Source organism: Notamacropus eugenii, chromosome 1 (genome assembly GCF_028372415.1).
Source record: "Notamacropus eugenii isolate mMacEug1 chromosome 1, mMacEug1.pri_v2, whole genome shotgun sequence".
Classification (NCBI taxonomy): domain Eukaryota; kingdom Metazoa; phylum Chordata; class Mammalia; order Diprotodontia; family Macropodidae; genus Notamacropus; species Notamacropus eugenii.
In genome coordinates, this window is record NC_092872.1 from 383,204,090 (window position 1) to 383,220,213 (window position 16,124).

The 16,124-nt window shown below is 39.5% G+C and overlaps 1 protein-coding gene across 4 annotated transcripts in view; it reads right to left on the reverse strand.

Moving 5' to 3' along the window:
- The window catches only part of FAXDC2 (fatty acid hydroxylase domain containing 2), a 62,689-nt gene that overhangs the window by 31,341 nt on the left and 15,224 nt on the right, over positions 1-16,124 (reverse strand). For 2 of the 4 annotated variants that reach the window (XM_072630818.1, XM_072630817.1), the window contains exon 1: positions 4,484-4,630. The exons of the other annotated variants lie outside the window; for them this stretch is intronic. The gene's annotated coding sequence lies outside the window, so the exon portion shown is untranslated. Of the gene's footprint in view, positions 1-4,483; positions 4,631-16,124 lie in introns of those variants that run through there. 4 annotated transcript variants of the gene reach the window in all.

A 16,124-nucleotide genomic window follows, 5' to 3' on the forward strand; every position in this document is an offset into this window, starting at 1 on the left:
AGAAGACTCAGAACTAGATTGGGAATGTACGTATTTAAGGACACCACACTGGGAGACCCAAGACTACAACCAAGACTTCAGGTCTCCTTTCACTGTACCAAAAATTAAATTAAATTAAATTCACAAGTATCACATTCTCAAATTCTCTGTCCAACCTTGCCAACTCCATCCTCTCAGGCCTTATTAATCAACTCCTGTTGAGATAAAGCCCTGAAGTCTATTCTTTGACACTACCACCACTGAATTTCTTTGTGACCTGAAGAAAATGGATACAATTTCTTTTGATCTCAGATTTCTAAACCCATTCTATCTCTTGGGGACATGGTGGCAATGAATGAAATATCTGTCAAGTCTGAACTTCTTGAAGAAAAAATTTCCACTCTCAAGGAAAAGAAAGAAAATTGTTGATGAAGAAAAATTACAAGAGTATATACATTGTCTGGGAAAAATTCTAGAAAAGAGAACTGTACTTTGTGTACTTTGGCCACATTAAACTCCTGGTTTAATTTTAATCTGTGGGACCGAAGATAAGGTTCATATAGCTGTGGAGAATCATGAAAATGATAAGCTGTTTATGGATAGCCACTTTACGTTTTAGAAGCTTCTATTTTTACAATGCTTTTCAGTATTAGCACACCAATTTTACAGAAGGAAGAACTGAGGCTCCTATTAAATGGCTTGCTGAGAGCCACAAGGTTGGCAAGTAGCAGAGTTTCTATATTGCCTCAGTCCCTAGAGCAATGCCATGCCATCAAATGTTTTAGATGACAACTGATTCTAGGAATGAGGGAGGTAGACAGGAGAGATTAGATAAGAACTGTTCCTCAGTTTTTTATTGAAAGTTAAAAAAACAAATGAGTCAGTTCACTGAGCTCACTACCAATTTTCCACCTCTCCTAGCTTTATACCAACAGCAACAGATGTTTTTAAAAGTCCACTGTGCCTTAAAGGCTAAAAAGGGAAAAAAACAACAGTACCAATGACAGTGACATTGCACATGATGTTCCAGAAATAGCAAAATATAGTCTTGTGGCAAGAGCATTGAGCTAGGACTCAGGAAATCTAGGTTCTAGGTAAATTTTTATATTTAATTTGCTGTGTTTTCATGGGTAAATCATTCCTCTATATGCCTCAGTTTCTTCCTCTGAGAAGGAAAAGGTTATATTAAATGATCTTTAGTTAAGAATGTCATATCTGGAATATATACCCTAGAATATAGAATGTTAAAGTACTGGAAGTAGCCTTAGCAATAGACCATCAAGTCCACTTTCCTCATTTAACAGCAAAGGAAAGTGAAGTCCAGAGTCTCTTGACTAAATCCACACAAAAAGTTAGTGGCAAAGCCAAATCTAGAACGTGGTTCTCCTGACTCTTGTTCCAGTGCTCCTTCCATTATTTCACTTTATCATCAGAATGCATTTTGAGAGTTTTATTGTCACCAATAAGAAACAGAATACAAGAAGAGGAAGTCTTTGGCCTGAATTCCTCCCTAGGATTTGGACTCTTTACCTCTTCAGTATCTTGTTCCCGGAGATTAGCCTCCTAACTCATGCTGTTTAAATTTTATAGGTCTTTCACTTTGCCAAATTCATCTTGAAACTGATCCATTTAATTGGGACATCACCAGAAAGACCAGCAAAATCCAACAGACATAGTCAAAAGACTTAGGGACTTAAGAGATATGCTTGACTGAGATCCAAATAAAGTAATAAAGGTTTGCAAGAATTTGGAGCATGAAAACAGGAAGGATAGAAAAGTTATTAACTCTGCCGCAAGTAAATTATATTACAATTATATTACAAAAACTGGCAAAAAAAAACTTGCACCCTTTCTTAACCCTGAAATATTTTTGTGATAACACCCCTAAAGACAAAATAATATAGTACTTTCTTGTATCTTGCCTTATTTGTATTTAAAAAAAACTCTTATGGCACAAGTAATGCAAGTATGACCAATTCCTATTTTATAGATGAGGCCCAAGAGGGAAAGAGTCATAGAAATCATAGGATATCTTGGAAGAAAAGTTAGAGGTACGTTACATAATAGAGAAATTTTACAAGTAGAAAGGACCTAACAGAGCATTAAAATCAAAGCTGGAAATCATCTTGAATCCTCAATTCCAACACCTTATTTTATGGAAAAGCCAACTGAAGGTCAGAAAGAGGCAGTGACTTGCTCAAGGTCACACAGATAAGTGAAATTCCCAGACTCTGAGTCCAGGGTTTTTTCTACTGTGCCATGTTGCCTTATGTAAGAAATACGACTGGGTTTTAGAGAGCTTCCTTTCCCTTCTCATTTACTGGTAATTTTCACCTTAAAATCTCATATCAAGAAATTCCCTAAAATACAGGTTCTTTCTTGACCTTCAATGTTAACAATAATATCTTCAATTGCCACAGTACCCCCAGTTAATGTGCAAGCTCCTTTATAGCAGGAATTATTTCTAGTATCATAGTGTTTTCCAAGGTGTAGCACTTAATAAATACTTTTTGATTGAATTATTCAATATTTCAATTTCCTTTTGCAAATAGTAGCAGCTTATATTGATATAGTACTCTGAGTTAGAAAGGACTTTTCTCACTCTATGGAGTTGTTGGTTTTCCAGATGTGGAAATAGGCTCAGAAAATTATAAGTAATTTGCCTAAGCTGGTCAGTGGAAGAGCCAGTGGCATTTGATACAGTTCTTACATTACTTTCTGCTTCCACTATAGGGCATCTGTCACTGGAGAGGTAATCTTCAGTCCCCTTCTCTTAGATCAGAATGGAACACTGGTTACTTGGAAACAAATTGGAATGATGGGAGAAGTCACTTAATTGCTCATATACCCTCTGACTCAGAGAACCCACCATGGGGGGTTGCTGCAAGAAGGTCAACAACAGAGGGAAACAGCCCATATATAATTAAACATTCATAGAAGTCTGCTTATGACAGCAAAAAAAATTAGAAACAAAGTGGTACCTATAGATTGGAGAAATGGCTGAACAAATTATGGTACATAATCTTAATGTAATTGTACTACATCATAAGAAATGATAACTATGAGGAATTTAGAGAAACTTGGGAATGCTTAATGTGAATTGATGCTATAAAATATGCACAAGTAGAAGTAAAGGAAATCTGCATTAAAGGCAACCCAACTCTGATTGATTTTAATAGCCTACTTTGGTGTCACACATATAAAGAACAGATAATAAAATATACCTTTCCTATCTAGCTAGAGAGATGGGGATTACCAGTGGAGAACTACATCTGCTGTCATGGTGGTTGTCATTTGGTTTTGTTTAACTATTATTTGTTACAAGGTAGGGTTAAATTGTGTGTGTGTGTGTGTGTGTGTGTGTGTTTGTGAGTGTGTGTACCTGGGAGCAGATTATATATATATACATAAAACAAAAGGCATCGATACAACTTGTAAAAAAGGAGACAGTTGTAGTCTCCATTTTCCCAACAAGGGAGCTGAGGCCACAGAACAGAAGCTACTTTCTTTAAAATCCTCTCAGTAGTCTCCCCTTACCCACGGACTCCCAGAAGCACTGACTAACCAATATCTCTATCTCAACAGTACCACACCCTTCCTCCCCCTCCCCCAATAATACCTGATAGACAAATAGCTTCCAGATGTAATCAGTCAAGTTAAGATTCTGATATGTTACTCCAAAACAACCTTTGCTATCAAGCTTATACCCAAAGCTGACTACCTCATTCCTCAAATCTAAAGATTAAAGCCATTGTTATTGTAATTTTAATTAGTGGAAAGAATTTTGTATTCAGGAGACCTGGCTTCAGGTTCTGACTTGTGGCGCTAGGTAGATCACTTCTCCGAGTTTCAGTTTTCTCATCTGTATAGTAGGGTAAATCATATTTTTACTGCCTACCTCTCTCTGGTGGTTGGGAGGAAGGTGCTTTGTAAATCATTAGTCACAACAAATAAGGAAGCTACTATTATTCTCTCCTGCTGACCCTAAGCAGAATTTCTTCCTGAACACTGAATCCCTAAAAGCTTGGGTTTTCTCTTCCTTATTTTGTCTCATTCCAGTCCTTGATGGGGCTGGCTAACGTTGTCCTAACTTCAGAACCAGTAGCAACAGCCAGTCAGTTAGGAAAACAAAATGAAGGAGACTCTCAAGCTACTAAAGGACACAGGATGTAGAATGGAGAATGCAATGGAGAATAATGAAAGAAGATGGGGAGACTGAGGATGTACCCAAAGAATATGCCCCAGGGGGTGTCTCTGAAGTGGACTCCACTGTTATTTTACCTGGAGAATATATATGAAAATGTATTTTCCTTTTATATCCATATTTTAATATAATATATAATATAGTGATATATTATTGTTGTTGGGGGTTGCACTTATATAATTAAAGAAAGTTTTGATTAAGAACCTGAGCTGAAACTTTCTGACCAGGATTCCTAAATAAATTCCCCTCCCCCCACTACTCCCTTCCCCCCCTTTTGTCTCCTGTCCCACATCTGCTCACCTTTGCTCAATGCTGCAATCTTGGTTCCAAAAAAATCCCCTGGGCTCTTCCCCACCACAGTTTGATCTTCCCTTTCTTAGCCCCGACTTGTTGCTGCTGCTGTTGCTGCTGCTAACACTAAACTCGAGTCTGGAGGCTGGCTGGTATGTTAGTCACATTACTGAGCACTCAACTGGCTCTCAGCAGTCATGTGACACTAATGAGTTGGGTCACTCACTCATGACTGCAGACAAAAGTTCTCTTCTAATAGGGCAAAGGGGCTGTGGGATTGATATTCTCAGAGCCCAGGAGAAACTGGGTCATTCTGGTGGGAGCTGAGAAACCTTTGGAGTGAGTTGTGGAGTTTTATTTCTCTCCTTGAAAGGATACTTAAGTAAGGTAGCAACTGAAGCCATTAATTCTAGTTAGATCACTATAGAGTTTTTAAAGTATTTTCACAAAAACAGCCCTGGAAGAGGGAGGTAGTACATGGATTATCATCCCCATTTTACAGATAAGAAAACTGAGTTCCAAAAGAGGTAGTGTCTGGCTTGTCCAATGTCACACACCTAAGAAGTAGCAGAGCCAGAACACTAGTTCCCCTAAGTCAGGTCTTCGCACTCCTCAAGTCCAATGTTCTTTCTGTTACACTAGATTGTCTCCAACTATGTTAAAGATCAGATAACTCCTCTATAAGTTTAAACCACCTGTTGCTGTTTGAAAAGCACTAAAATGAGGGTTATTCAGACAAAAGTGAAGAGAGGAAGGAGAGCTACCAGGAATCACTAATGCACGAAGTTCCTAAGGTAACTGAGTTAAAAATCAACAGTGCCTTTTAAGTATTGGCTTTTTTTTCACCCAAGAAGGCTTTCTCTGTTTTATTAGCTTCTAACACCAATTACTACTCTGATGGTCTTCTTTTTGAAGAAATGGGGAAATGGTAGAAAGAACATTGTCCTTAGAATCAGGACAGGTGGATTTGAAACTCAATAATCGTGTGAATTCAAGCAAATCCTCGGTACAAGGATATACTTTGCTCTTTCCTCATGAGGTTTTTGTGAAAAGTAAATGGCAAAGTATTAAACAGTTACTATGTGCTTTATGGCACGAAATACTATGGCACTTACAGTGCCAAGCACGGTGCTGACTGCACATTCTAATGGGCAAGTGGGTGAAGAAACAATACATGGAGGAGAATTCTGCTCAGAGTGAATGGCTAGGCCTTGGGGTCCTTAGGGCATTTTTTTACATGGAAATCACTTTGTAAACTGCTTAAGGCCATAGAAATGGCTATTTTTTGAGGCAGAGGTGGTAGAAAATGAAGTTATTACTACAATCTCCCCAAAATTAAGGATATATGCTCACACATATATTGTGTGAATAATTATTTTTTTTAAGTAAAAAACTGAACTTCTTCCCCTCACCACCCAAGCTGGTTCCCCTCCCACTCTTCCCCCCCTCCCATGGTGCTGGTTTCTTAGTCTAGAAAATGTGAAGTTATCTTTGACCCTTCCCTCTCCATCTCCCCTTGTGCAGTAGAAATGTCCTTTGAAATGTGCCAGATTAATCTCTTCTTCATTCCCACAGCCACCTTATTAAATAAACTTAATACTAAAATGGATCTATGATCTTTATTGATATGAGTATTCTCTGCATTCATGCGGATTATGATCCATCTACATCTTCTTAAATGTGTGACTTTTGTCCTCAAATTGTATAAATCCTCCATGGGAAGACTATTCCATGTGCCTGCGACACTTACGCTTGATACATTGCTGGCCTACCTTTTTTTCATGTCAGATGTCACACTTTTGACATACTTCTGATATTTGTTATTATATTCTTGGTTAGTTATATGTTGTAGCCTATTCACATCCACCATGTTCTCCCCTTTGATTGATTTCAATCTTAATTTTTTAGAAATGAAAAACACTATTGCAGTAAAGATGGACCTTTTTTTCAAGTCAGTTCTCTTCACAGTGTGGAAGTGACCCTGGGTCCTCAAGGTTAGGCTGGCAGAGTGCAAGCTCCTGCAGTTCTCACCAAAATAAAAGGTTCTGGGACTGGTGCTGGACTGCATGCCTAGCTATATATCTGTAATCTGAGAACCAGTCTTACTAAGTTTGAACTTAGACTGATCTAGATAACCAGGCCCATCACCTGGTTGACTGATGGATGATGACTTTTGAGCCACAGACACTCTAAAAGACTATCTACTAAATTATGAGATTTTGATTTGCCTCATTTACCACCAAAACTGAAGACTCCTTGATATTATCTAACACATCAAATCCTGATTCCACTGCTGATTTTCAAGATTCTCTAAACTCTAGCTCTATTTTCCTCATCCAACCTCAATTCCCTAATACCTCCCTCACAGGTACCCTCCAGTCAACAAACATCCCTCTCCAACCTGTACTAGGGACCCCTGTTCTATTTTGCCCCAGCTCTTCATCCTGGAGCTTCACTCCAGCCCTGAAATTCTCACACAGGAAATGCCCTCCACCTCCACCTCTTCCTCTGATTGGTGCGGGACGGCTCCTCCCAGAACCTTCATTTAAAGTCATGAAAGTCAGCCAAAACTCATTCTTTTTCTGGCTGTGCTCTGAGCTTCCTCTACCATGGTCCTGCAGTACAGTATCTTTGTTCCTTCTCTCTATGTAGTGCCTGTTATGTGGTGCCTTTCCATATTAGAATGTCAGCTCCTTGAAGGCAGGAACTGTCTTTCTATTTCTACTAACAGTTCAGTACTGGACCTGGAACAACAGTGAGAGCTTGTTGCTTGTTGATGACCAACAGAGTATATATCTATGTAGCGACAGGGCCCAGCATCTAGCTCCTTTGGCATCTTCCTACATTTGTGCCTATTCATGTTGTTACTTCGATTGAAGTACCCTCCCACTTTCTGTGCACCTATCACCTTTCTCATCCTTCAAGGCAGGCCTAACTTGACTCCCACCCACTTTGTAAAGCCTTCTTTGGTTATGATGGCCCAGATCAACCTCCCTATTCTCTGAAAGTTGGTGGTACTTACAGTCAATATCACCTGGTTTAGCACTTAATTTCTGTTTAACGTTAGGAAATAGAAGATATTATTCTATTTTCCTCTAAGCCAATTATTCCACAGACAGTCATTTTAAGGAACCTATCCAAAACTGAACTCATCACTCCTTTCCCCTCAAACTGCCTTGTCAGTAATCTTATATCTCTCTCACTAATTGGAAGTTCCCTAAGTACAGAGACCAAGGCTTTTACTTTTCTATATCCCTCATGGTCCCAGTTACATACAAAGTGTTCAATAAATATTTGACTTGTTCATTCTTTCTGCAAAGTGAAACTGTCCTACAATTATTAAACACCTACTCTATGCAAACACTTTGCCAGATGCTAGGAGAGATGCATAGATAACTAAGGTTGTTCCCTGACCTGACTGTGCAAGACTGGCAGAAAAGACTCTGTATCATCATTGTTAGTACTTCTATTTAATACAATGTATTTATTCATACCTTAGATATAACATAATATATAACTATTATTAACTTCTTGATAGAGTTTTCTATGTCAGATGTTTCTATTTCCTCAACCTTTCAGTTCTTTCACAACTCCTTGTATTCTTATCTTTCTGTACCAGAGTTTAGCACAGCATGGTATCTAGGTGTCAGTGGCTAGAGTGCTAGGCCTGGAGTCTGGAAGGGCTGAGTTCAAATCCAGCCTCAGACACTTACTTCAGAAAATTACCAAGTTTTTGATAATGGAACCAAATCTACTTAATGAACCTCATGTACATAAGCAGATATACCCTGTATCATGGGTCCTATGTTAAAGCATGTTTGGGAGGGGGAATCAAACTAAGGGGGGGGTTACATAATGGGCATGTGAGAAGATGGTGACCTAATGGAGAATGGAGCAATCCATCTGGTAGGAGGATCTGTCTTGAACTAACAGTACATAGCTCATCTTGCTTCTATATTCAGTTCTCTCTCCTTCTGAAAAGAGAGGGGGGGACCCACTTTGGCCAGTGTTCAATTCCTCTGAACTTTGCTGTAATAAATTTTCCTTGATACCTTTTTAGTGTCAAGAGTGTTTCCAACAATACTGAATGGCCTCCTCATTTTTCTTTATCTTTCTTTAGGCATTTGGCATTTTTAACACACCTCCCCTTTAACTTCCTCCCCTTTCTAGAGATGAGGCCCTTTGCCTTCAGAGTTACCCTACTGCTTCTCCTCTACCTGTTCCATGCTCTATCAGCTTCACTGAGCCTCTGTTATTTTCCTGACCCTATAGCATATGTGTTCCCTACAGTTCTGCCTTTAGTGCTCTTCTCTTTTCTCATTATACTTCCTCCAGTGTCACCATCACTTCATTCACTTCCACAGCTTCATCTATCATCTCTACCCAGAACTTAATTTTTATTTTCAATATACAAGGTCTCATGACCTTCAGACTCAACATCTCAAGCTACTAACAGGATATCTTTGTCCCATAACAACTCAAACTCATCATATCAAAAATTGAGTTTACTACTTCCCTTAAAATCACTTCTTTCTTCTATTTTGTCAGTGGTACTACATTAACTCACTTGGTCAAGTTTGAGGCCTACTCCCTCTCACCCATCTTTAGTTACTGCGTTCAGTAAGTTCTACCTCTGTAAAATTCCTGGTGGGGCCTATCATCCTCCTCCCCCCATTTCCACAGCCATTCTGGCATAGGCCTCCATTACAAATAGTACAAACATTTGCAATAACCTCCTAACAAGCTTTCCTACTTCCACGTTCTCCCTATTTTACAATCGTTCCTTTGCTAGACTAATATTACTAATGCATAGATTTAGTCACCCTTGCTCAAGAAATTTACAAGTAATTCCTACTTCTCATGAGTAAAGTTAAACTCCTTTGATTTGCCATTTGAGGTACTCCATAGTCTGATGCCACATTTCTAGCTTTATTTTGTAAGGAAGTCTTTCATGTATTCTATACCCTAAGCAAACCTGGCTGCTATTTCTCCCTGCACTCTTCCAACTCCACATCTTGTTCCCACTATTTGCTACCTGGGATATCCTCCCTCCCCGTCTTTTTCTGTTGAATTTCTACCCATTCTCTAACAAGTTCAATTTAAATACTGCTTCCCTCAGGAAGCTTTCCTTGATTCCTGTCCTAGTCCATTACAGCTGTTTTAGGGGGATTTCACAAAAGACTATAGATTGGCCAGTGACGCTGAGAACAAGATGGCTTTATTTGCTGCGCTTGAACTCACACATGGAAAGGCTTGAAGTTTAAGAGATATTCGAAAGTGGTTATACTGAGGGGGTGGCAAGGTCAGCAAGGGAAAGTCTTAAACACCAGAGGGGTCACTAGCCTTTGGACAAGAGATGTCTGTGTCAGGTAGGAAGAGAAGGGAAATCCCTCTTCATCTTCTCCACCAAGCTAGCATGCTGACCCTAGGATCTAAAAGCAAAACTAGGCCAACACATATACTGGGGCAATCCTCACACCTACAAACACAAAGGCAGCCTACCTTTTAAATCAAAAACAAAGAAGGCAAAACCATGGATTTTTAGAGGAACAGGGTCCTCCTCAAGTTCATCTGATTGATTTTATATCTCTGATGTCACAGGCAGGAAAATGTCAGCAACTGGCTAGCAAACATGGGGAATGGAAGTTTAGAGGATGGAAGATTCCAAATATGGAAGATTCCAGAAAGGGGTAGGGCTGAGGTGCTAGGCAAGAAGAAATGGGTCTAGAGCACTTTCCTTACAACCCCCTATGGGCAAAGGAATGCAAGCATTATTTGTCCACACTTCATGGATGAGGAAGTTGATTCCTGTCTAAGGTCTTAAGTAACTTTTCCATGGGGTCATACCATTTAGCATATATCTAAGGGAGGATTCAAACCCAGGGCTCTCGACTCCCAAGTTATTGAACTTTTAGTGTATCATGTGGCTTCTCATATTTCTATAAAGTTTTTCGGTATAGAAAATATTTTTCTCACAAATACCCTGGGAGGTAAGCAACATAAATATGACTATACTTTGTCACCTTAGTATTATAATCCTTGATTCCTCACTCCATATATTCAGAGTTGACAAAGCTCTTCCTTTCCACTCCCCCAACATTGCAAGCATGCCTCTCTCCCTTTCTCTTTCTCACCTGGAGTTTAAGTATTCATCTCCTGGGGCAGCTAGGTGGTGTAGCAGATAAGAGTGCTAAGCCTGGAGTCAAGATGACTCATTTTCCTGTGTTGTGTAATAGTAATTTAAAATGGAAAGATCTTTCTCATTAAGTAATAGGCTCATATGATCTGCTTGGATGGCCTGGAAGCCTGGGTCACATGTGGTGGGAGGAGCTTGCTGAAGAGGAGGAATAGGAAGGATGGAGTGGAACCTGGAGGAAGTGAGTGGGGTCAGGTCAGAGGGGAAAGAACACAGGCCAACTGACACACTGTGACACTTGACAGCTGAGAAGGCCCTGGCTGAGGGAGGGGAGGTTTGAGACTGAAATGTTGTGACACTTGATAGTGAGAAGGCCCTGGCTGAGGGAGGGGAGGTTTGAGAATGCCTTTGCCTCCTGCTGTGATCATGTTTATTAACTTCTTGGTCACCATGACAGATTTTACTTTCTGGTTCTGGGATTTGGCTTTCTGGTGTTTAAATAAATGTTCTTCTTCTGCCTTCTGTATGGAGAATCTTTTATATTTTGCGACTGAAAACTACACTGGCATATTCATAGTCACCCCCCCTGTTGTGAATATTGTCTTGGCAATACATTTGGTGTCACGAACAGGATCGCAAAGTGAAAAAAATCTCTATTTGGAGGCAGAAATGATTTAGAGGAAGACATTAATATCACAGGATGGGAGAATTTACCGTTTTCCTCACCAGCAAGAGAATGGGCTAAAAGCACTAGACCCTGTGAAAACTGGGAAGAAAGGTTACAGGAGGGGGAACCTGGAGATTTGGAAAGGTGTTTGCAAGGAATACCAATAAGATCAGGGAAGGAGTTGGCAGGGGTAAGTAGGAAGGGCTGGATTTTACCAGCAGCTATTCTACACTATTATGTGTAGAAACAGAGATGAACTGCTTAAGGAAAAAATTCAGATGGAAAAAGAGTACATGAGCAATCTGAGTGGTGGGGGGTGGTGTCAGGGTCTCAGGTGGAAAGAAAGGCTGTTCATTTAGCTCAGAAGAAGCTGAAGGCTAACACAAGAAATGTGCTTCTGACCTTTGTACAGATCCAACCTAGTTGCCACAGTGACAAAGAAAGTGAAATATTTTAGGGGAAGAAGTTTCTCAGTCAGAAGCATGCTCAATAGTGAGGTGGAAACAGGAGAACCAAGGAGGTAACTCAGTGTTTAGGGAAGTAACTGAGGATTTTACTCAGCAGGAGGTCACAGAAATTTTGAGTCAGTTTTCAAAGGATAGGAGAATTGTTAATATCTTGGATGATGAGAATCAGTGATGATGGAGCTGGAGGAATAGCTACTGATCCCATCAACTGCTTGAAGTTTATAGGTATTAATGAGAATTCTTTTGTACAGAAAACTTTTAGAGATTACGATATGCAAGAAGGGTAATCATACAACTAATCTGTTAGTTTTGGCTGCAGAAGGCTGCAGTAGGCAGTATCAGTAGGCAGTATCCTACTGATGCTATGTGACCTAGTGGAGAAAGACCTTGGTAATTATTCACTTAGGGACTAAATAAGAAGTTAAAGGAAGAGGTAATGAAGACTGCCATGAAAACTGGAAATGTAGATGTATACTATGATACTCCCTTTGAAGTTTACCATAGGAATATAATAGTGAAGATGGCTCTTCCTACTTATAAGCACTTGATTTTGACTCTAATAACTGAGGAAATAGGGCACCCTCTTTCAGAGGTGCTGGACAAGATTTCACAGTTAGGTGACTTAGGAGACTGGGGAAAAGATAACACGGTTAGAGAGAGAGAGGAGTAAATAGCCAGAGAATTAAAAATCAGAATAAACTGATAAGGAGGAATTGTTTAGTGCTCTATTGAGGTTAGGGGTAGATTTTGGAAGCATAGATGGTATTCCAACTAATGAACTATACTGAATGTACCAAGAAAAGGGACTTGATACGAGACAAAACAGAGAAGTAAGAACTGCTCCTACAGATCCTGCTGAACCCTTGTATTCAAGTTTGTCGCACCTGCAGGGAGAATAGGAAATTGGCCGAGCCCCAGCTCAGATTAAAGAAATACACAGACGGGATTACAGACCTCAAATCTGCAAATTAGAAAACAACAAACACATAAAATCACAAATGTTGACTACTGGACTGTGAGGCCAGATGTTCCAGCACCATATCCAGGGACACCTGGTTCGGTAGGATATGATTTACATTGTTTAGAGGACTTTTGGTTGGATAGGAAAGAAATAAGAACAATCTCTACTAGAATATGTATGAGAATCCCAAAAAATCATTTTGGAGGGTTATTACCTAAATCAGAATTAGCAGCTTGAGGAATATATGTGTTGGATGGAGTGATAGATTCTAAATGTAAAGGAGAAATTATTGTAACATGCCAAAATTTAGGTGATGGACCCATACAGTTTTGTAAAAATGACAGAATAATTCAAGTGATTGTTATTCCTTGTGAAACAAGACCACTTGATTTCTGGTTCTGGGAGCCAAGATGGCTGAGTGATTGGTAATTGCTATCTCACTCCCCTTGTTGACCTTGCTTTGGGCTCTTGGCCAGAGAATATCTTCCCAGGAAAAATTCTGGAATAGTGGGAGCAGCAGAAGGGGTAAACAATCTCTTAGCCTGTGAGGCCAGGAAAATCACTAAAGAGGGTCCCGCTTACTGTAGAGGACCACAGCTGTCCCAGACAGCCCCACCTCAGCAAACTGGGAGAAGATCCTGAGCCCTAGGGGGGAGAAGCCCACAACCTCCAACACCAGGACCCCAGGTGTGCCTCAGCACCCCAGGGGAATCAGGAAAACACTAGCGTAGATGGGATCACCAAGTGCTGAGCTTGCCTATACTCTAGCTCAGCTGAGAAGACCTCCTATGACCAGACCACCTGTCCCCTACACTTAACACAGTTAGCTCCAGGGTAACTCCAGGGAAACCCAAATAGACTTCACCTGGCCTCTGCTTTCCAACACCAGTCAGCTTAGCACCAGGTAAACTACACCATTTTAGCTTCTAGCTGAAAGAACCAGAGGCCACAACACACAAAGCCTCAAGTTTTAGGCACAAGAACAGTGAGACAGAGCCCTCTGTGCCCCAGACATAGAGATCTACTTTAAAAGCCAGGAAAAGCGTGATCATCATGAGTAAGGAGCCAAGCAGAAAAGACCACAGAATCTTTCTATGAGGATAAGGATCAAAACACGAATACCAAAGAGGTCAGCATTGAGACCGTACTCCCATCTGAAACTTCAGAAGTGTGGAGGACAAAGAACATTCTTGGAAGAGCTCAGGAAGGATTTTAAAATCCATATTTGAGAAACAGAAGAAAAACTGACCAATGATTTTAAAAATATGAAAATAAATCACAGAAGAATTTAAAAGGAAAATTGGACAAATGGAAAAGGAAGTACAAAACCTAACTGGAGAAAATAACTCCTTAAAAGGAACAATTGGACAGATGGTAAAGGAGATGCAAAAGTTAACTGAAAACAATTTGATAAAAATTAGAATCGGGCAAGTACAAGCTAATGACTCTATGAGACATCAAGAATCAGTCAAACAGAATCTAAAGAATGAAAAGATAGAAGAAAATGTAAAATATCTAATTGGAAAAACTGACCTGGAAAATAATCCAGGACAGAAAATCTAAGGATTATTGGCCTACTAGAAAGCCACGATGAAAGAAAGGGCCTAGACAATATCTTCCAAGATATCATCAAGGAAAAATGCCCAGAAGTCCTAGATTCAGAGGGCAAAATAGTCTTTGAAAGAATTGACCATTCACTTCCTGAAAAGGATCCCAAACTAAAAACACCAAGGAATATCATTGCCAATTTCCAGAACTATCAAGTAAAGGAGAAAATACTGCAGGCAGCCAGAAAGAAACAATTCACATATCTAGGAGCTACAGTCAGGATCACACAAGACCTTGCAGCTTCTACATTAAAAGACTGAAGGAACTGGAACATAATATTCCATAAGGCAAAAGAGCTGGGACTACAACCAAGGATCAATTACCCAGCAAAGTTGAGCATAACATTTCAGGCAAGGAGATGGACATTCAATGAAATAAGGGATTTCCAGACCTTCCTGATGAAAACGTCAGAGCTCAATGGACAATTCGATCTTCAAATACAGGTCTCAAACGAGGCATGTAAAGGTAAACACAGGGAAAAAACTTGATATTCAATATGGGCAAACACTGTTTACATCTCTATAATGGAAGATGATACTTGTTAATCTTGAGAATTGTTTATTATGATATATTAAAAGGATATACATAGATAGAGGGAGCGGTATAAAGTAAATGATGTCATGAAAAAATGTGATTAAAAAGTGCGAAGGGATTGTAATGGGAGATGTGAAAAGGAGGAGTCAGGAAAAGGTAAATTACATCACAGGAAGAGGCACAAGAATACATTACAGTGGAGGGAAAAAGGGAAGGGAGATGAGCATTTGTTTGAGAGTTACTCTCATCTGATTGGGTTCAAGGAGGGAACAACAAACTCAGTTAAGTATAGAAATACAACTAGTTCTATAGGCAGTAGGAGAGGTAGGCTGAAATAAAGAAGGGAAGACTGAGGGAGGTGGTGGTCAAAAATTAAAACTACTGTGGAGGAGAATGGAGGACTAAAAGTATAAATGGGGGTGGGGGGTGGTAAAGGGGATGGAAGGAAAGACACAGAAAGTAATCATAATTATGAATGTGAAAGGGATGAACTCTCCCATAAAATGGAGATGGATAGTAGGTTGGATTAAAAACCATAATCCAACAATATGTTGTTTACAAGAAACACATTTGAAATGGGGGGATACACAGCAGGTAAAGGTAAAGGGTTGGAGCAGAATATATTGTGCTTCAGCTGATATAAAAAATGCAGAGGTAGCAACCCTAATCTCAGACAAAGTAAAAGTAGAAATAGATCTAATCAAATGAGATAAGGAAGGAAACTATATCTGGCTAAAAGGCACCATAGACAACAAAGTAATTTCATTACTAAACATATATGCTCCAAGTGGTATAGCATCCAGATTCTTAGAGGAGAAGTTAAGGGAGCTACAGGAAGAAATAGAGAGCAAAACTATACTAGTAGGGGACCTCAACCTTTCCCTCTCTGAACTTGATAAATCTAACCTCAAAATAAACAAGAGAGAAGTTAAGGAGGTGAATAAAACTCTGGATAACTCTCTGGAGAAAACTGAATGGGGACAGAAAGGAATTTACTTTTTTCTCAGTGGTACATGGCACATATACAAAAACTGAACATGTACTAGGGCATAAAAACCTCACAATCCACTGCAGAAAGGCAGAGATAGTCAATGCATCCTTCTCAGATCATAATGCAATAAAAATTATATGTAATCAGAGACTATAGAAATATAAACCAAAAATTAATTGAAAACTAAACAATCTGAGCCTAAAGAATGAGTGAGTTAAACAACAAATTACAGAAACTTCGTTCAAGAGAATGCCAATAATGAGACAACCTACCAAATGTTATGGGA